Source organism: Onychomys torridus, chromosome 1 (genome assembly GCF_903995425.1).
Source record: "Onychomys torridus chromosome 1, mOncTor1.1, whole genome shotgun sequence".
Lineage (NCBI taxonomy): Eukaryota > Metazoa > Chordata > Mammalia > Rodentia > Cricetidae > Onychomys > Onychomys torridus.
The window spans coordinates 175150524-175172351 of record NC_050443.1 but is presented as its reverse complement, the minus strand read 5'-3'; the positions used below and the strand labels follow the sequence as shown (position 1 = coordinate 175172351).

Genomic DNA, 21828 nt, shown 5'->3' with positions numbered 1-21828 from the left:
GCTCTACTTAGGGGTGAAAGATTGTAAAAGAAGGAACTGATGTCCCCCAAGTTACTTGTTTCCTCCTCAAGACAAGCATTTCTCCCTGAAAGCAATTACATGGTAGAGCTACAGTATGGCCAATCTCACTTTCTGTAAAAACCAAACTCTGAGTGTTTCCATTAGGCAATACCTAACAGGCATGCTCTAGATACCGCCACAGAGGGGATGCCCATGCCTCTGGTATGATTGCATGAACTCCTTGTACATCCAGAATGTGAGAGTTAAAACTCAAAACACACATTCCTTTAAAAACAATAATCAATGATTTGGGGGACAAGAAGGGTAAACTGAACCAACTTTACAGTTATGTGTGGGAAGATGCATGTTCTTCTAAATGGTCAGGAGCATTAGTCACCTGCACATAGTTTTATATATCATCAAAACGTTTGGGTGAAAAATCTGTTTATTTAGACCTCTACTTATTTGGAAACCTATTTTAGGAAATTACTTTTTACCCCTTAATAAAGAGAGGTAGGGCACTCAAATGAATAGATACCACTTAGAAAAAGGGTTCACTCAGTTCCGAGTAACCAGCAGCCTCCCGAGGAACAATTCAAGGCATCTGTTGTTACCTCCGTTTTCCTTACACCAACATTTCGTGTTTACTTCTCTATCACACTCCAGACAGACTAAACATTGAAGATACCAGAATGCAGCTGCACTCGCATATATGGGAAATATTAATTATGCATAACATTTAGACTGCAGGAAAGAGTGTCTTCGAATTCGGGGGCACAAAGCTCTGTGATGCTTTCAGCAGTTAAGTGCAGTAGTCCAGTGATGGAGTATTAAAGAGACAATTTTCAAATATAGGGATCAAAGTAGCAAACACAAGAACAGGAAAGAAAATAATAGAATAAAAATGTTCAGTGACTTGTCAATACACAGAATGTTGGAGAAAATCACCAACCCAATTTTTCTGCTCCTTCGCCAAAGTAATTTCTGCATTCACTTCGGCTCCCTCCAACCACCCTTTTCTTGGCAAAGCACTCACCCCACAGCCAAACAGACTCCTTTAAACATTTCAATGAGGCAGACCTGACTCCTCTAAACCATCGCACAGTTTCAAAGCCCACTGACAGCAAGGAGCTAGATAAATATATAGAAGTGACTCTACTACTATTTGAAGTTCGTTGTTTTTTAGGTTTATGAAATAAAATATTACATCTGAACAAACGATTCAAATACACACACACACACACACACACACACACACACACACAGGCACAAAACTGACCACAGGTTGCAGACTGGATGGCCGGCGGTTGCAGTTTTTAAAACTGCGCACTGTCCTTGAAACCGAGGCCGCACACAGCTCCATTAGATACACATCCAGTGTTCTTGATCTATTATTTACAAAGAAAAACCCTTCACTGCTTAAGTGCCCCCTTCTACTTCAGCCTTCCATTTCAACAGCATCAAACAACTTCGCAGGGGGACACACAAGACAACAACTTGTGTTCATTCTAGCATTCTGGGCAAGTCAAAATTCTACTTGGATGAAGAAAAATGCAGAATAACCTGAACGGAGATGGCAAGTAACTGACAAACGAGGGTCTGCGCTGAGAATCTGATTGTCAGATTTTAAGAAGCCACAGAAGAGGCTTTTTTGTTTTGTTTTGTTTTTTAATCCTCCGTAAGAGAAAAGTCCTGTTTGTGATAAATGGCAGAGATCTTTTTAAAACCTAAAGGACGAAGAAAGGCATGTTGTGGAAATGCACATTTGATGCGGAATTCTTTAATTATGGAGACTGCTCCTTAAGTCAGACTGCATTCGATCTAATTAGTAAGCTTAGATCTCACCTTCGTACTGAACTTTAAACTCACTGAAGCCAATTAAGAACTATTTAAATGAATATTAAAAGGATTCCTGTGATCATTTCTGACATGAGAGAAAACATGCTTTTCGGCAAAAAAAAAAAAAAAAAAAAAAAAAAAAAGAGTTTACACAGCATGCCTACATCTCACAAAATATTTGAATTGAGCCTTGCATTTCATCTGCGTCTGGAGTTCCTAAACTCCTCGACCCTTCCTCAGTCCTGTCTGCCGTGAGCACTGTTTTAACCACACTCAGAGACATCTGTTGTCCAGTCCTCTCCAATTTTCACTAGATGGCACCTATCTCTGCTACCATTTTGACATATCACAGATTTGAGCACATGTAGCTACAAATCCATACAACCTGGAATTAAGAGGGAGAAATTCTTAGCAATTTCCATTTTGATAAGCTGAAGCAAACTGAGCCAGTTAAATGCGTATTCTTTCTAAGTCCACTCCGTGACATAGGTTGGTTTTTTTTTTTTTAGAATTAACAACTTATTTTGTTTGCTTATGAAATCAAATATTCCCATGAAATACTCTTACAATTAACACCACTAAACGTGTGAGGTTATACTCAAGAAATTGTCACAGTTTAATCATACCAATGAGTCATTTAACTCACGTTTACTAATTCAATTTATCTTCATTTTGAGCTGTGTGGACTGATGGATTGTCATCATTAGAAATGACAAAACTCAATGCTGGAGGAAAACACAAATCTGTTAATACTGTGGCTTCTCCCAAGACCACACACCATTGCCTTCACAGGGAGTGCCTACAAGATACCAAGTGAGCAACTCCCTGCCCAAAGGACCAGAGAACCAAGGCCTCTGATGCAAAAGAGTTCAAGCAGACAAGCCAGGACCTACAAAGAAAAATTTACTATAGAAATCACAACACTAAGGGCCAAGACACATGGAGCATTTTATGAGATTCTCCAGATACACTCTGGAAAATACTATACAAAATGTATGTTCTCCAAATGTGCAACTCATTGATAAGCATTTTTGAGATAGACAGATGATAGACAGGTAGGTAGACAGATAATAGATAGATAGATAGATAGATAGATAGATAGATAGATAGATAGACAGATAGATAGGAATAGAAAGATAGAGCAATAGATAGATAGATAGATATATAGATAGATAGACAGACAGATAGAGCAATCTCAGAACAAACACACTAACCCAGAGAACTCAGCCAGTCACACTGCCAATAAATAAGATGTTAGCAGCAGCAATTCCTGACTGTTCATCAGCAGTTCCTTTGCAAAACTCAGAATTATAGATGGCATTATCCAGATTTTAACAACCATTATACTGTATTTGACCTATAACAGCTGATAGTCACACTAAACCTACATGATGGGTTCAGAAAAGCTGAATCATCCTTGGAAACTTTAAAGGTGAGTGACTGCCTGTGCATCCAGATTTTAAAAGGACCATTTTTACATTTGTGTCTGACTTGAGGATTTAGCTACCTCTCAGTCTTTATTTTAAGAAAAAATGTGGTCATTTGACAGAAATCTTTGGGTTTATAGTGCCCACAATGTCATCGATCTTTAATAAGGAACAAAAAGAATTAATTATTTCTTTAAATGCTGATGGGAAAGAAGATAAACCACAGATTTTTCTGAGACCAGGAGAAGTGTGATCGAAGACTAACAGGAACAAAGGATGATGATTTTTCAAGAGGACAAATGGCTGTCCTTACAGAACCCCTTAAGAGACCCCACCCGCAGCAGTGTGCCCTCCTAAGCAGCTCCCCTCCTCTCCTAGGAGGTGACACCCCAACTTGTGAGACTCCAGTCTTCATAGCCACTGCCCACTTAATGAAGCCTGGGGTGGGGAAGAGTTAAACAACAACACCAAACCGCTTTAGTGAGTTAGAAATTATGCTTGTGGGGATTTCTGCACAAATTTGCTCAATCAAAATAATTATAGTGCATAAGGACAGAGGCTTGAAACCCTGAATGGCCAGGGCTTGGGGTTGGGTTTGACTATTGAGTCAAAGGACTCTGTCATTCATGGGGCCTCCAATTAAGTCTTGCCATAGCAGCGATATGACAAAAACCGGAGAATGGGCCTTTCAGCTAAGTGTCACTTGCCAAGTGATGCAAGAGTCAAAATTAAGTTATTTGAGGGCACCTGGGAGGGGCATTTTTAGCACCAGCAAAGATAGAAACCCACCTGCAATGCTTTTAAAATCGAAAGGCTGCTTCTTCATATTTTTTTAATAAGGAGGGGAATCTAAATATGTGATCCCTGCCAAGTTCACCTGCCTGTATTGACTCAGATGCTGGAAATACATCATTTCTCATCTCCAGAAAGACCACACATTGCCATCACCACAGGGGCCAAGGGACAGTGGGAAGGCATGATGCCATCCTGGAAGTTCCCAGTTTTCATTAAGGGACAAATTATGTTCTTGTGGACATCGAACTTTTGTGTGTCATATGGAGTTTAGGAAGGCTGCCAAAGAGAGTTCCCAAGTCCAGTATGTTGATTTATACTCTACTTAAGTAAGCCTGGGGACTCATTCATAGCACATGTGTTGTTTGAGAAATTAGGAGCACACATGCCTAAGCCCAAGTTGCCCTGGGAATTCCCGAGGCTAAAGGAAGAGGACTCAATGAAGGCAGGTCCTCCTGAGCTTGTCCAGCCACTAGCTAGAGAGGAAAGTCTCCCCAGCCCCCAAAGTAGTGCTAAATACCAAGGAAGAAAAGGGTGTGTATGTGCATGCAAGCACATGTGTGAACTCACCCACCGTACAGTGTCAAAGCAGACAGCAGATGTGACAGCCTCTGCTTTCCTAAGCCCCTTGTAAACACACCCAGAGGGTGACACACAATGGTCACATCCAATGAACAATAAAGTAAAATTAAATTATGGCATGCCTCTACCATAGCAACTACGCCCATTGGCTCTCACAGGTTAAGCCCTGCCAGGGCTCCTGCCACAGCGTGGAGTTAGGAATGCACTCACATTAGACCCAGATGGAAAGCGTGTTGCAACTGCCTGCCGGCAGCAGACGAGAAAACTGGTTCTGAATGCGACCAAGCATCTTGGAACAGTCTGGACTGCGGGCTGTTTTTTCAAACCCATCTTGTTTTTGTCTAGCACGTCCCTTCAAGGAAGCTTATGAGAGACTGTTTCTCATACCCAAATAAAGCCACACATGACAGCAACCCCATTTTACAGACCAAAAAAAAAAAAAAAAAAAAGCAAACAAGTTCTGAGAGCCTGGAAGAAGTGATCTAATGATAGCTGGTTAGTAATTTGAATAAATGAAGAAGAGGAAAGGGAAGAGGGAGAAGAGGTGGGGGAGGAAGAAGAGGGGGAAGAAAACATTTCTGCTGCTGTCTTAAGACTCCCCAGCTCTCTTGCTCCCTTCCCTAAAGGGCATCAGGTTTGTTCACACACTCAGTAAATATCACCCAGCCAGACCCCCACTAAAGCTAAAACAACAAATCAACTGGGGGCAAGTCCTGCCCTCAGTGGGTTCAGGATCTCGAAAGTTAGCACTGGCACACAGTCAACTTAGGTCCAACAGGACCAGCAGCTAGAGCTCGGCTCCCCTCAATCAAGTTTCCCAGGAATCATGAATGAAAAGCTCGCTTTACCTACATGTTGGGGAAGTAACACAAGCTTTACATCGATTTTAAAAAGAAAACAATTTCTAAATACTACACTATGCTACCAAATCGTCTACCATGGGCTGCTATGGAGATTAGGAAACACTACAGACAGGCTCTCAGAGTCAATAGGCAGGCTCCATTTGTTCTAAAATCTACCCCAACTTCAGAGAGCTCTCAGGTGTTTTCTGCAAAATTAGTCTGCAGTTGGGACAGACATAGTACCAGCACTCAGGCAGTATTCACAAATAACAATATTAATTTGGAGATCTCTCTCTCTCTCTCTCTCTCTCTTTCTCTCTCTCTCTCTCTCTCTCTGTTTTTCAAGACAGGGTTTCTCTGTGTAGCTTTGCGCATTTCCTGGAACTCAATCTGTAGCCCAGGCTGGCCTTGAACTCACAGAGATCCACCTGGCTCTGTATCCAGAGTGCTGGGATTAAAGGTGTGCGCCACCACCGCCTGGTGATTTTTGTCTCTTTTAAAAATTATTTTAGATTTTTAAATTTTATGTGTACGAGTGTTCTGCGAGCGTGTCTGATACCTGCAGAGTAGACCACAGATCCACTGGACCTGGAGTTACTAATAGTTGTGAGCCCCTCTGTGGGTGCCAGGTGCTCTGTAAGAGCAACAGTGCTCATAAGCACTGAGCCATCTGTCCTGCCCCTGGATTCTGTCTGTCTGACCCAGGACTTAGTGCGGTCTGTGTAGCACTTACACACTTGCTCCCAGGCTTTATAAACTACAGCGACTTCAATGACTGCATACACACACAACATTTTTAGCTGTTTCCCAACTCTAAATTAGGTAAAATATATAGATGCTCAGGGGTCAAGAGCCAGCAATTAGAATATACTTTGCCTTCACTGTAATTCTGAGGCAGCCAAGCTTGTCAGAAAAAGCACTTGTGAAGCCAATGAGGTATGTAAGTTTAAAACATGCTTACTGACATGCTGAGTATAAATACATAGAACCAATTAAACACTGCTTTAAATGCTTGACAAATGCAAGACACAAGAAAGTATGCCTACAAACACTGACTGGAATATAGAGTCTTAGAGGAAGAGAAGGTGGCATCGGAGGGGCGGACAAAAGGCAACATCTCAGTACTGAAATTATAAGTTCTTTAAATACAGCTCCGAAAACCCACTTCTTTAAAAGCAATTATTTAAAGGGTGATGGGCTCAAGAAAAAGGCATGAGAACCTAAAGACTATCTGAAAGGTCATTATCATCCGAAGACGTCTCCACTCCGGCACCACAGAGATCCAGAAGGATTGATTGTTCTAACAGAAGGGCTTCTTAAAGTTGGAGAAAGAAGCCAAGAATTACTATCCTTGTTAAAACAAGGGCAAAGCAAATAAATGTGTTTAACGTTTCCTGACATGTCTTCACCATGCTTCGGCACCTGGCCTTTCAGAGCTTAAGCACCGCTAAGCCAATTTCTACAATGGCTTATTAACATCGTCCAGCAAGAACCATTTGGAAAAGAGCTTCTTTATTACACATTCGACCTGAACCATGGTTTAGTGAGAATGTTAAAATTATCAGTGAATCAGGCAGAACAACACTGTGAGTGCCCCTGCATTAAGTTTTTTACTCATGAGCTGAATGGGAGTTTCAACTTACAGTCCTTAAGCCCTCATGACCTTCTGCAAGGAAACTGAACATAGGATCACCTTTCACGGAGTTTAAATCTGCATCACTCCCAGGATGTCAACCCCACCACTGTTCCTATTTTACAGAAGGCAAAACCAAGGTTGCCAAGAATAGACCCCCAAGCCTCTAAGCTAACATAGGAAGTGAAAACTCCGTCAGTACTTCCTGGCTGCTTGCTCTCCCTAACCCTGTGTCTACCTTCCCGTAAGTCAACACCATGTGACAGAGGGTCACAGTGGAAAACGCCCATGTGGCAATTCTAAGGCTACAAAATATTCCTACCTCTAGTGAACACACCATGTCAAGTAGACTGTTGGCAGGGACTGTAGCGGTTTCCTTTACTAACTGAAGGGACAGTTGGCAGGTATGGTGTTGCAATTAATACAGATAAACCATCAATAGCCTATCCGCCTTTTGATTTTTAAATAAACAAAGCCTTGAATACTGCAGTTAAGATCAGAAGAGCCTCAGAAGGCCATATGGCCAAAGGGAAGCAGAACGAAATTGCCACAGCAAGATGGGGGAGTTTTGTTATTCCTAAGGTGGAAGAATGATTTTTAACAACTGTTTTTCCCCTGATGCCTGAAGGATAAGTGATCTCCCTGCAGAAATGATGGCTGGGAATCAAAGAGAAATAAAAAGAAGAACCTGTGACCCAGGGTCAGGAGCAGCCTGAGAAGCCAATTTTTGTAAGAAATACCACATGCATCCTGTAGGGGGCGCACCGTGGCATGTCTTGAGTAAGAGGCCCATGCCCAGGCTTTCTGATGCGGGGGTGGGTGTGGGCCTTTTAGGGGTCAATTCAAACCTACAAACGCTGTGCAGTCAGCACAGTGGCTGGGCACACTGATGCCTGGGGGTCCCCAGAGTCTACTCCTTAATACGTGGAAAACAATGACATCTCTATGCCCACAATAGCTTCAGTGTGAGCCCCTCCGCCCACAATGGCCCCATTCAATCCCCCACCATGAGCAATTGCCCCAAGTTTAACAGCCTGTGTTAGGGGGGCACCAGGCACAAAAGGAGGTGTTTCCAGGTTCAATGAACATTTTACATCCATTCATCAGGGAAGGAACAAAAGCGATTCCCCACTTCACCTCAGGCAGGGCATCTATCCCACCAAAGAGCAACCTTTTCGTGAAGGGGGCAGGGAACACACTGTTTAAGGATGGTTGTGCAAACATGCTTCTGGATTACTTTTGCCTCCAACTAAAGACATCTGCATAAAAATGGGAATCTTTTGTCTCATAAGAAGGACCAAGAGGGACCTTTGGGTGGGGGGTGGGGGGGGGTGGAGTAAAAGGCGCCCAAATAAAGACGGAGAAGTTCGGAGACTGGAGTCTAAATTACACGCTGGAATCTTTATTAGGAAAGTGGGCCACATTTTTCTCCACTTTACATTTTTATTGGGGTTCGCTGAGACTTTTATTATGGAATCTGGTGTTGGCTTTGTATACTGGCTTTAATTACTGAGGTCCCTGCCAGCCACACTTGACCAACACAGGCTGCTATAGGCTATAAGAAGTATTTCCCAGGACCCGAAAGCCTGACTCTCCTCATCTCGAGCAAATACCTTGGTGTCTTGATTCCATCAGTCAACAGTCAATGTTGTACTAGTTGATTAACGAGGACTCAACTTAGTTAGCTGGCTACTTAAGTCACTTTGAGGGCAGCTATAGTGCTAATATTTCAAATGGCTTAAGTCATCCTTCACTCTCAGAGTGACGCCCACCCACCCCTTTACTCTGCCAAGCTGGATTAGTCATACTAAACATAGTCTGCTCCCAACCAACTCTTCAAGCTTTGGCAAGCAAGGCCCAGCTGACATTCCAAGCCCAGTTAACATTACATAATGAGGGCTTCACTCTCTTCATGGGCCACAAGTCTAAACAAACTTGCTGAACTCAACCCAGGGCATCAGCCTGCTTCCTGGTTACAACACACAGGACTCTCTCACAGTAGAAATGGAGTTCTTAGCAAAGCTGTAAACATCTAACTTGGTCTACAGCATCTCTAACTTTGTCAAAAGCATCATAGTTACCTGGGTGATCTCCACTTACCTCCCACACATAATGCAAGAATGAAACCTGTTTTCAGAGGGTCTCCCCCCGCCACACACACACATTTTTGAGCTGTTAACAAAAATCCCAGAAAGCAACACCCTGAAAGAATTTCCAGCACCAGTCCCTGGGGAAAGAAGGCGGCAAGAATAAACCAATGGTCATCTCACCTAGAATGGTTAGGAGATGGTCTGTAGCCTCAGACTCACAATGCTCCTGCCTCCTGAATGCTGGGCTTAGCTGGTGGGAGCCACCATGTGTGACCTAAGTGTTTGCTAAGTATTGCTAAAAGCATAGTCATTGATTGCAAAATGTCTAGTGTTCTTTATGTGTAAAGAACCTTCCAGGTCCCTGCTTCCTAGTTGTCTTTCTGTGGAGATTTCACCCCTCATCACCATCATGAACCTCCTGACGAGTCCAGCAGCATCCAGGGTACAAGGAAAGTCATGATTTCAAGAGGGAAATAAGTGAATTCATCATGGATGCTCTGGATTCCACACACTCGTACAAGGAGCTTCAACTTTGGCACAGAACGTGAACGCAGCTGAACAAAATAGAACTCTGCCATGAATCAGGAGTGGTAGGGTGGGAAAAGACAACCAACCAGGAGGGCTGATTTCTGTCCTGTGTTCCTATAATCTCTTGGTAATGTGGCCTCGGGGGTCTTAGAGCCACCTTCTGTACCCGGACCTCAGTTTCCAAAATTTAGAGAGAGGCTTGACAGAGTGGGTGGGGTACAGTTAGGCACCTCTGAACCAGGCTCTGCAGCAGACTTCTTCCAACCCACCGACTACAGAAGACAATTTAAGTTATTCTGGCTGGGGTTAGCTACTTAAGGGCCTTGCTGTGTGCTTTTGTATTTTTAGGTCACTCTGATAAAACCATTTCTTTGTCTGAGTTATTTTACTGCCTTTCCCTAGGAGTCCAGGTCTGATGAATCTCGAGGCCTCTAGCGCACAAACCTAACCTGATAGGAACACTCAGTTTATCACCATTTCTCTGCCTCATCTGTTTCTGCACAGGACAGGCCCCACCATCTCTCTGCAGAATCTGTTCTTCTTTAATCCTGGAGACAATCTTTTTTAAATTAATGAGGATAGTTATTACAAAACCCGTGACTAAAATCTCAGATGGCTCACCCTCTGAACAGGTCCCTTCTTACATCACTTCTGCTTTCTAAGAGTGTCTGTGGCCAGTGGGTCTGCTTCTGACAGGCGGGTGTACACCCTGGACCAATGGTGGCAAAGAGGGAGGAGCAAAGGATTGGTGGTAAAGAGGCAAGAATGGAAATGAAGCCTGAAACTACTAGATTTCGGAGGTGGTTCAGCCAGACTCAGGCAAACAAAAAGATCCACAGCAGTTGCAGAAGTGTAGAGTTGGAGAGGCAGAGAAACGGGCCTCAGGGTATCCAGGCTCGATTCAGACACACAGCACTGACAATTCCCAAAACTTTGAAGGTGGTTCTTGCCTGTCCACTTCAACGCAACTTTCCTTGACAGCTTTGTCACCAAGGCCATTCACACTGAGCCCATGCACACTGAGCCCATTCACACTGAGCCCATGCACACTGAGCCCATTCACACTGAGCCCATTCTCACTGAGCCCATTCTCACTGAGCCCATGCACACTGAGCCCATTCTCACTGAGCCCATTCACACTGAGCCCATGCACACTGAGCCCATTCACACTGAGCCCATGCATTCTCACTGAGCCCATGCACAATGAGCCCATGCACACTAAGCCTATTCACACTGAGCCCATTCTCACTGAGCCCATTCACACTGAGCCCATGCACACTGAGCCCATTCACACTGAGCCCATGCATTCTCACTGAGCCCATGCACAATGAGCCCATGCACACTAAGCCCATTCACACTGAGCCCATTCTCACTGAGCCCATGCACACTGAGCCCATTCACACTGAGCCCATTCACACTGAGCCCATTCTCACTGAGCCCATGCACAATGAGCCCATGCACACTGAGCCCATTCTCACTGAGCCCATGCACAATGAGCCCATGCACACTGAGCCCATTCACACTGAGCCCATTCTCACTGAGCCCATGCACACTGAGCCCATTCACACTGAGCCCATTCTCACTGAGCCCATTCTCACTGAGCCCATGCACACTGAGCCCATGCACACTGAGGAAGGTCTGGAAGCTGACAGAGAGACTCGTTCTGGTGATCACCTCAGAGAGGAGCTGAGGCTCCATGGAAGACAATGGAAAACTAAACTTCCAGCTGGAAGTAGAAGGGTCCCTTCTGCTCTCACCTCTTCTCTTCAGGATAGACTGTACCAGCACTGGAGGACAAAAGGACACCCTATGAGCTGGAGTCCAGTCATCCCGGGGCTGCAATCCCTGTCTCATACATCCCCTGGCAGTTAATAAGCTCTGTCATGTGGGCTTTTTATACTTTCCAGATTCATGCCCACACTGGGGAGCAGATCCAGCCTAGATAAGCGGGATCTGAAGATCCACAGGTGCCCTTTGCCCCTCTGTGCCCCATGCCTTCCTATGTGCCTTTATCCCTCATCTACCAAGTTCAAACAGTACCGTTCTGGGCCTAAGAATCTGATCAGGGAACCAGGACTCCAGCCAGCTAGAAGGGTAGAATAGGGTCATCCAAGGCTACAAACCATATAGGTAGATGCCCAAACTCTGGGAGCAGCCAGGAAAGAAGCCAGGTGTTGCCAAGACACTCCAGATCAAGTTTAATGAGTACTTTGGCATGCGTGTTTGGAAACCATCTGCAAGACCATCAGGGCACTGTGTCCTTTGACCTACAACTGTAGGGTCAGTACGCAACACCATGGAATACAACCCTCTGGGGTGGGAATCACTCCTAATGCAGTGACCTGAAAGGAAACAGTAAGAAAGGAGAGACTGGGATATGGAGTGGGTGGTGCCTAAGACTTCCCCCACCCTACCCCCCCCCTGCTCCTGTTTCTTGATGCCCTCCCTAGCATCCAGATGAAAACTATGAAGTCCAGGCGTTGCCCCACAAGGGACCTTGGCCTCTGGCCATGAGAAGAACAGCATCAAAAACTGCTTGCCAACGAAGCATCAACTTAAACAAGTCAGGGTGGCATGAGGAGGCCGCCCACCACAGTCATCACAGGCAGAAATCAAAGCAATGTGGCTCAGAGTGCCAAGGGAGCCCAGTGCCCTCTGGTGGGATGCTCCTCCACTCCCAGGAGGAAGCCAGTCATTCCTCTGCTCATGTGACCACTTAGACAAGGAGGAGGCACAGGCAGAGGGTTCTAGCAGACGGCACGTTTGGCTAGCCAGAGAGATGCAACGCAGACTCTGGCCACTCTCAAGATGGGTAAATGGAGCCATGAGTGTACACAGACCCTGAGTTGATCTCTGATCAATGGTGGTGACTGGTCATAAAGGCACAGCCCTAAGGAACCTGCTTCAGTGATTTGGTCCATACAAAGGGACAAGCTGTGGCCATGCCAGAACTACCTCTCCATGGGCCACCACCATGAGGACTGGAGCAGAGCCCTATAAGGACCACACACTGTGCAAATATGGGCTTCAAGCTCTCGAGGCTCACACCCACACAGAAGACATACCATTAATAAGTACAGAAAAATGTGGGTTTCCCCCCAGTCATCCTGGGCACTAGATTCCCTCCCTTCAACCACCAGGAACCTGAACCTGTCAAAAAAAAGGAGTTAGAGACTGAGGACCCCATCCCACCCCAGGCAGTTACATGTCCAAAGCTCTCTCCCAAAAATACTTTCAGCATTGAACCCCATTTTAATCATTCCACCAAGTGGCCTTAGTTTTTCCCCTTTCTCTCTTAATTTGTGGGAGCTAAGCAATTTTTTACTGTGGGTGGTAACAAGAGTCGAACTGTTTCTAATTATTTAAAAAACAAAACCACACACACAAAACAAAACTCTATGTTGCCAATTGCTGAGAGACTCTGAACAACTTCCGGCTCAGAGACTGTTCTCCCAACCTCCTGCTCCAACCATCGTCAGCCAGAGCGTCTGGAGAGCATGTGTGGCTCTGCTTACGACTTCCACGTCACAGGGCAGAAGAGGTCGGACAGGGGGGAAGTGGGCACCCACTTGGAAAACATCTGAAGCCTCAGGCTTTGAATCCCCAGGTCCCAGTAAATACTCTCAGCAGATCTGGAGACAAATTATTAAAAAATAAAATAAAATAAAAACTGTGTTAATTTCCTTCTTGTTCAAATAAACAGTTGCTACTGACTGGGAGGCTGAATGAGGATTATACAGAAAGGGACTTTAAAACAAACCTGGGCTATAGAATAAGCACACGGTACATGTTAGCCACTATTTTATTTCTACACAAAGTTAAAAGAGAATATTTGTGTCCTAGGGAGCTGTAAAGAGGAGGCAGGGGTATGTATGAAGACAGCGGCAAGTACAGGGAGGCTGTTTGCAGAGTTTTAAGAGGTGGGGGTCTTGTTGTGTTCCTAACTCTGGCCTTGAACTCTGAATTCAAGTGGTCCTTGCATCTTACCCTCCACTAGCTGGGACTTCAGTCACATGCCACCACCTCAAGATGGCAGATGTCCATGACAACAGGGAGTATTAATATCAAACCCTACCAGGGCCTACAAGGGATGGGGACCAACTCAAAGTTACAGACTTCTGCCAGTTTCCATGGCCATCACCTGCTTACTCAACTCTTGACAAAGTCGGGACAGGAAATTTCCCAGGTTCTTTAGGTACACTTGGTCACTCTGCCAATTCCTGGCAAGGTCAAGGTTAACTCAGAGTGCTGACCCACACTCCCAATTTCCCGTAAAACAGACCCCTCGAGCCACAGCTCTCTTACTAACTGTGTCCCTTCACACGAGCCTGCTTGAATTATAACCCTAATGGAGCAGGAGAGCTGGCACACACCTGTGCTCCCAGCGTTCGGGTGCTGAGGCAGGGGAATCTTAAATGTGAAGCCAACCTAACCAACATAAAGTGCACAAAATGTCAGGCCTTTATTATTACATTCAAGTAACATATGGTTGCTTTTTATGGAATGAAAATCCACTGAGAAAATACCAACTGAAAGAGGCCGGAGGAAGACGGGGAGAAGGCAAGTCTCTCACTTTCCTGTGGCTGAGCTGGAGCCGGGATCAGAACTCTTGGGTCCTATTCACATCCCCCTCAAAATCCAGTACACCCTCCACTGACCAGCTTCCACTTGCTACTCACTTGTCAATCAGGGCCGGAGGGTGGCAGCGGCTTCAACGTCAGCCAGCCATTTTTGTTCCTGGAATTCGAAGTCCATCAGCTTTCAGCTGGAAGGATGAGAAGCTCTTTTGCTGCATTTTTCTAAAGCAAATATTTAGTGCTTTTATCTTTCTGTGCCCTAACATGTAATCTGTCACCCAAATGGAGGGGGGTTGCTTCTCATGTGGGTGTTTGTAGAAATGACATCATATTTCCAAAACCCTGACGTCAATCAGACAACTGGCAAGCTCGCTCATTTGTGCTCCACTTTCCACAGACAGGTGAGAAGAGAACCAAGAGAGAACAGCATGCCACACCTGTTCCTTAAAGTGCCCACATCAACCCTGGGTTGCTGGATTTGGCCCTTGCTAGCCACCCGGTTTTTTGGTTTTGTGATTTTTTTTTTTTAAAGTGCTGTTCATTCTTCCATCTTTCCCCCACAGAAACCTGCTGTCCTTCTGTGCTCAGCAGTACTCATCCTTCCCTTTACCCAGAATTCACGAGTGCTTTGAGTCCTTCCCACTCACCGAGAGACTGCAGGCTGGGATGGGAGTTGAGCGGCGTGCAGGGAAGGCGATTACTGTGCCTCCCCTGCTTCTAAGGGGGTTTCAGAGACAGAAAGCTGCAGCTTGTTCTAGAAGCCCTCCTTCTCCTCCCCTCCAATCTCTGCTTCCTGCCTGGGTCACTGCTCATACTTCTCAGTTGGCTGCAACGGCGGGTCTCCAAGTAATTACAAAGACTGGAATTAGATTGCACAAGCATTTACATGTGTGCAATCGCTGTTACCTTCCCTAGCCAAATGCATCATCTCTGGTTCACTCGAGTGTGACACTCCGAGCAGAGGACTTTTCAGGTCACCTCTCATCATTTCCCAGAGGGACAGGGGCATAGATAGGCTCCCCTGCCTTCCATTTCTCCCTTAGAAAGCATAGCCTGGAAGCAGCAGGGAAGCAACAGCTAAGTCTCTCCAGGCACATATCAGCTTGTTGGAGCGCCTGGGGGAGGGGGACACACATCAACATTGCAAGCAACTGCAGAGCTCCGCTCCCCCAACTCTTCCTTTCATGTGACACAGCCTGAGAGAACCAGGTTTAGGTCAACAGATTACAGATCATGCTCTGTATTCACCTAAGACACCATGCCCAAATCTTGGTCATCTATTGTGGCCCAGGCAAAATAACAGATAATTCAACACAGAATGTTCCAAAGATTGTTTCATTTCACCCCACAGCCTCTGTCAATAGTAATAACAGGCAGCCCTGCCTAAGGCCACCATCATCAGCATTAGCCTGTATTCTCCTAAGTTCATGAGGTGGCCCAAAGCACTCTAGTGTGCAGGCCAGAACACCTCACAATGAAAAGCAGTAAAGGCCAGTGGAAATGTACTGGTATCTAAGAAGCCAACAGGCAAAGCTGGGGTTCCCTCTGTGAGTCCAAGAAGGCCAAGGGATGGAGAGGAGCAGAAACTGACATCAATAGTTAAAAATGAGCTTTGGGAGGGAAAAATATGTATCAAATCAACACTCCTTCAAAATAAAAGCATGAAGTGTAGAGTGACTCAGCAGGCAAGGCCCCTAAAAGCACTAAGACCTGGGCTTGACTTCCCAATACCTTTATAAAAATGCCAAGCATGGGGTACACATTTGTGATCCCAGTGGAGGTGAGCACAGGAGAATCACTGGCCAGCCAACCTCACCCATTAGTTCCAGGCCAGTAAGTGACCATGTCTTAAAAAGAAAAGAAGGAGGGGGAATGATAGCCAATACTGTCCTGTGAACTCCACATGCATGAGAACACATGTACACATACAAGTGTACACACACACACACACACACACACACACACACACACACACACACAAAACATCTTAAGGGCAAAGATCACATTTCCTGTGGCCATAAAGGTTGTCTAAAAAGAATAAAAGTCACTGTCTATATCCTGGTCATATACTGGGAACAGTAATAGGAACTTATATGAAAACTCACAGCTGGAAAACAAGATAGATAGATACATAGATACATAGATACATAGATAGATAGATACACAGATACATAGATAGATACATAGATAGATACATAGATACATAGATAGACAGATAGATGATAGATAAGTAGATAGATAGATAGATAGATAGATACATAGATAGATGATAGGTAAGTAGGTAGGTAGGTAGATAGATAGATAGATAGATAATTTCCTAATCCCATCTCAAAAGAAATTCTGTCTTTCAACTTTAAATCAAGTGTGCACAGGGAGTAGAAACTGGAGGAAGACAGACAGGTGCAGAAGGGCCCAGTCTAGCCCACACAGAGACACAGGGCACCTGATTTGAGGACATTTTGCTTTTCAAACAAGGCAGAGCTCAAGGTGGGAGGTCCCCATTATTCTTAGATCCAAACATATCCTATATCGGAAGGGCCACCGGCCCATCTCCAGACACTGTAGCCGTCCCTACCAGAAGTCAGGAAATGGCTTTTTCAGAGCCACCGTGTTTCTTAAGTCAACCTCCCAAAGGACATCCACCTTTCTTGGGAGTTCTCAGGAAAGTGACATGAAGAAGCAATCGTGTCCAGGAGACAGTCACACAACTGGACCTCTTTACAGACAGTCACAAGTTAGTCTATTTTCTAGTCAGGGGCTTTCTTGTTTCTCTGGGGACAAGAAGACTTCTCACCTATCACATGAAACTCCAGCCTTCCAGGTCGTGGTGGGCAGAACAGAGACTGAAAACACCATGACTGGACACCTCCAGGACCCTCCTAACCCTTGCCCAGTGGAGCACATTTACCATCAGGTCATCCCCTACCAAACGCCAAGCCACTAGCACCAAGGACAGGGTTCCTATGAGGAGCCTACAAGGCCTGTCAGCCTGAGTAACTGGCATGGTTGACAAGCAGGTAGGACAGGTCAGCATGTATCCTTTGAGCACCCCAAGTTCTTCCTGCTTCTCTTCAACCTCATTTCGTTTTCTCCAATGTCTTCATTTTTTTTCTTCCCTGCACTCCCTTCTGGAAGGAATGGGCTCTTTCAAAATTTCTGAGCATGTGCACACACACACACACACACACACACACACACACACACACACACACACAGCACGCCTCTCAGAGAAAGGCTTTGCTCTCCTGTGGCGGTGGCTATGGAGGCTGACAGCGATCATCCACTGTGTAACACCACAGACCCACGGGCAGATGTATGCTCAGACAAGCACACACCCGAGAAGGTTTTCACAGAATCATAATCTTTGGCTGTACAAAAGCCACCTCGTTCCTCATTCTCAGCCCAAGCAGAAGTTACCAGTGGTAGATCAGAACAGGGTAACCAAAACTTGAGCCTGACTTCATCAAGGGTCATGTGGCTCCTACCACACTACTCCCACACTAAAACAAGGTGGGGGGTGGAGATTGGGGGAGAATGGCTCAGTAACATGCTTGGAGCACAAGCCTGAGGAGCTCTGAATTCAAACCTCAGCCTGCATATAAAAGTCCATCACTGCAGTACATATCTGTCATCCCAGCACTGGGGTGGCAGGGATGGGGATTTCCTGATGCTCACTGCCCAGATAGTTGAGACAGTCAGTGAGCTCCAGGTTCAGTGAGAAACCCTGAAAAAACAAGGTGGCAAGCAGTTAAAAGATACCCAGGGATGCTTTCTGGCCTCTTCAAACACATGTACACACATACAAATGCACACATGCACCAAGAGGTATACACCACCCACACACACACATATACATCCTCCCACATACACACACCCCAACCACACACATACATTCCCCCCAACACACATGTGGGTTTTTTTTGTTGTTGTTGTTGTTGTTGTTGTTGTTTTAATGCGAACAGGCTTGAAACAGCCTTTCAGAAACAGGGCAGAGGAAGGAAGCTCTGTGTGAAGGACAGAGGGTGACCAAACTTCTTTTATAGGCTCTTGCTAAACTAGTAGCTGAAACAATAAATGCCTTTCAAATGAGGTCCACAGGACCCAGGGAGGAGGAAGTCTGACAAGCGCTTCCACCCAGCTCACACCACAATAACGCCCTTAGCATACAAGAAAGCCTCATCTAGAGTAGGAGTGTTCTCCCTCTACGTCCAAGTCCAAACTGTCTACTTCACTGAAGAGACTGGTAACAGGAAACAACCCAGAACCAGACACACAACACGAGAGGAAGGTAGAGGTGGTAGATAATGTCAGAGCCCAGGTACTGTTTTTATTGGGGGGGGGGCTATAAGAACAGAGGGTCTGGTGCTGATTTATACTTTCTCTTGATATAATCTAGCCCATGAATAACCAATCTTTCACCTCAAAGAATTATAAAAGAAGCAAGCTGTCACCCACAGGGGCCTGAGTCCTCTATATTCATGACTTGTGTCAAGGATGTGGAGAAAATATGTGTCTAGCACAGAAGTGGAAACAGAGGCAGACACCAAGTTAAGAGCCAAAGACTGTCCAGTTAGCGAGATCAGCTGGACCCCCAGGACTTTACACAAGGCGGAAGAGCCAGCCACCTTCCGCAGGTGAATTGTGGACATGACTGTCCCACACAGCAGGGACTTCTTACCCCATATACCAGCTCAACAGTAGGAGACAAGTATTCAGAGCAACAAGAACGTCCATGGTGACATAGTTTTTTCAGTCTAACAAATGATAAACATTGGACAGAGGCCATGCGTGGAACACGACCCTTCTTGTGATCAGCGAGTGTCAGTTGAGTGGACTGAAACTACACCATACTCCCATACTCTAGGATGTGACCTCACTGAGGCGTGAGAAACACCTCGGTGGGACTTCAGAGTGACATTGTTGCTCAGGCTGCTTCTAATTACGGGGTAAACTCTGCTTTTATTTACGGGAGGGGGGGTAGCTGAATGCTTGCTAACATAGAGTTATAATACAAAGATTTATAAATCTTCCATATAAAGCTGAAAAATGAAGTTGGGAAATGAAGTAATATATTTATTTCTTTTAAATGACGAATAAGCAAAAATAAAGCCAGCTGTGCCACAGCTGCTTTTTAGAAATCAGACATATAAGAAGCCACAGACTTATAGGATGTGGTCTAATAAACCTAAGAACAGTTTCATTTCCTCTCTCCAACTGGTCAACTCCCTGTCTCCAAGCTGGCTTTGCAGACTGAACAGGACTGGCTTTCTCCCTTATGTGTGTAGGTTGAGAGGCTAAGGAGTAAGGAACATCCCTAATTTGGTCCTTTCTGAAAACACACACCTAAAATTGAAGTCAAAAAAGGCTCAATGCTAGCCAGAGGGCAAGTCAACCAAAAATAAAAAGAAAAGCTGAATAGACAGAGTGAGTGTACCGTTTTAGTAGTCCCCCACAGCCATTGACTGGGAAAGTTTACAGACCCCCCCACACACAGAGGAAAGACACAGTGAGTGGAAGAAAGCTCTGACAAAAAACTAGCTAAGAAGTTTGTCCGCAGGTATTTCGGGGGCAGAGGTAGTGACTAAGCAATTCCAGGAAAACGCTCTTATCCGAAGGCAGTTATGCTGTGTCACACCCTGGCATTGTCACTATTCACAGCCCCAATGCAGTAAGTTTGTGTGGCCAGCTTTAAAATGTACGTGAATAGCTAACTAGAAAGAAGTGACTCATGCCTGCCCAGGTGGGTGTTGACTTTCTTAGTCATATTTACTCAACCTGTCTATCTACTGGATTCCCTAAGGGAAGAGACAGCAAAGGTTAGGACCTATGCCGAACAACAAGAAGAGAAGGACATGGGTGTTGATCAGAGATGATGTGGAATATCTCCTAACTGAGACACTTACTGCAGTTCCCAAGAATGCAGGGTAGCAAACAGGATCAGATGTACCCTCCTTCTGGAAAGTGGAGAAAATACTGAACCATGAACAGCAGCAGCATGTCAGTCATTAGCAGCGTTTTATGGCACCCACTCTCTAGCTGTGTGATCTTAAGCTGCTCCGTGGCTCTGGCTCAGTTACCTCTATTTGCAGAATGGGCGTGGGCAGCGCTGCCTCTGAAGGCTGCTGTCAGAGTCCAAAGAGTTAATACAGTAGTACAATCCTTTACAGAAGTACTGGGCCATAGGAAGTCTGTGTGAAATGTCAAAGGATCTCCCTGGTACCCAGTGGAGCAAGCCTGGCCAGTATCCCATTGTCAGGCTTTTTACACATCCAGGCATGACATCGAGGAGGACGAGAGCCATGCCAATAGAGGTGACAGACCCGGGACGTGCTGTGTGCAGACTGTCCATCATCTGGCTCCCTAGAGCTGTTTCTAGAGCGTTCACACCACAGGTCGGGGTTTTCACACTCCACCAAAATTCCTAAAGTAGCGGGTACTAGCAATGTTAAATGTAATTTTCCACGCAGGACAAAAAGTATGGAAACGAAGTGTGCTGTGCACATAGCTGAGCGGATCATCAGTGACTAGTCCATCAGAAAGATGCTCAGGCATGTGGAGTCTCCTGTTTGTGCTTCCTCTATTGAACTCCCTCACATGCACTGCTTTTGTACACAGCCTATCTATAGGATAGGCAAACTGAGGCAGAGAGCAGTTTGGTAACGTTCATACTCAGCACCTTTGTGGCTGGCCTATTCACAATCTGTGGGTTTATCCTTCATCAGGCTTTTGGGGTTTTTGTTTGTTTGTTTGTTTGTTTGTTTTTCTGTACTAAGGACAAGCAGAAGAAACGTTCAGTCTCTGGCGCCAGGGTTCTAATCGGCTCCTGCAAATCTGGAGCTACAAGGAAGAGAGTCAGTCTTTCTATTCCATTTCCTCATATCAGAACAGGCACCTGGTGCTCCTTTATCCATGTCCCAACTCTGACTAAAGGTTAACAAACAGGCCAGGTGGGCTAGCCTAATCTGCCAGGCCTGGTGGGCTAGCTTTATCCTTGAGAGTCAGAATGAGCTGCTACACTTAGGAAAAGCTGACCAGGCAGGATCTGCTAAGAAAAGCTTCCACCAGGTCACAGCCACTGCAGAGTGGAAGCCCTGCCACACCAAACCAGCTCAACAATCGCACACATACAGCAGGTAGTCAGAGTGTATGTACAGTCCAATCACAGACAGGTCAGAGGGGAGAGCGGGGAGAGGTTCAAAGCCCTCAGAACACCCGTCTGTTTTACCCCACTTGAATGAAGAGTAGTGGTTAGGGATTCCAAGGACCCCGACATAGGGTCTTCCTAGCACATGCTGTAACACAGGGGAGCATTCCTTGACATTATAGTAGGTGAGAAGAGAACACAACAGTGTCAGTACGACCCCAACATCAATGCTTCTGAAGTCTGTGAACATGCATGGCTAAAGAAACTCATCAAAAACAAGATGATCAACAGGTCATATGAGGGGCTGGGTGTGACATGCCTTCTACATGTTTTTCTAGGTGTCTCTGGTTCTCCTAAATGGCTGTTTACTATTT

At 45.5% G+C, this 21828-nt stretch overlaps 1 protein-coding gene across 47 annotated transcripts in view; it reads right to left on the bottom strand.

Moving 5' to 3' along the window:
• The window catches only part of Tcf7l2 (transcription factor 7 like 2), a 193144-nt gene that overhangs the window by 46875 nt on the left and 124441 nt on the right, over window positions 1–21828 (bottom strand). The gene's annotated exons all lie outside the window — the stretch shown is intronic.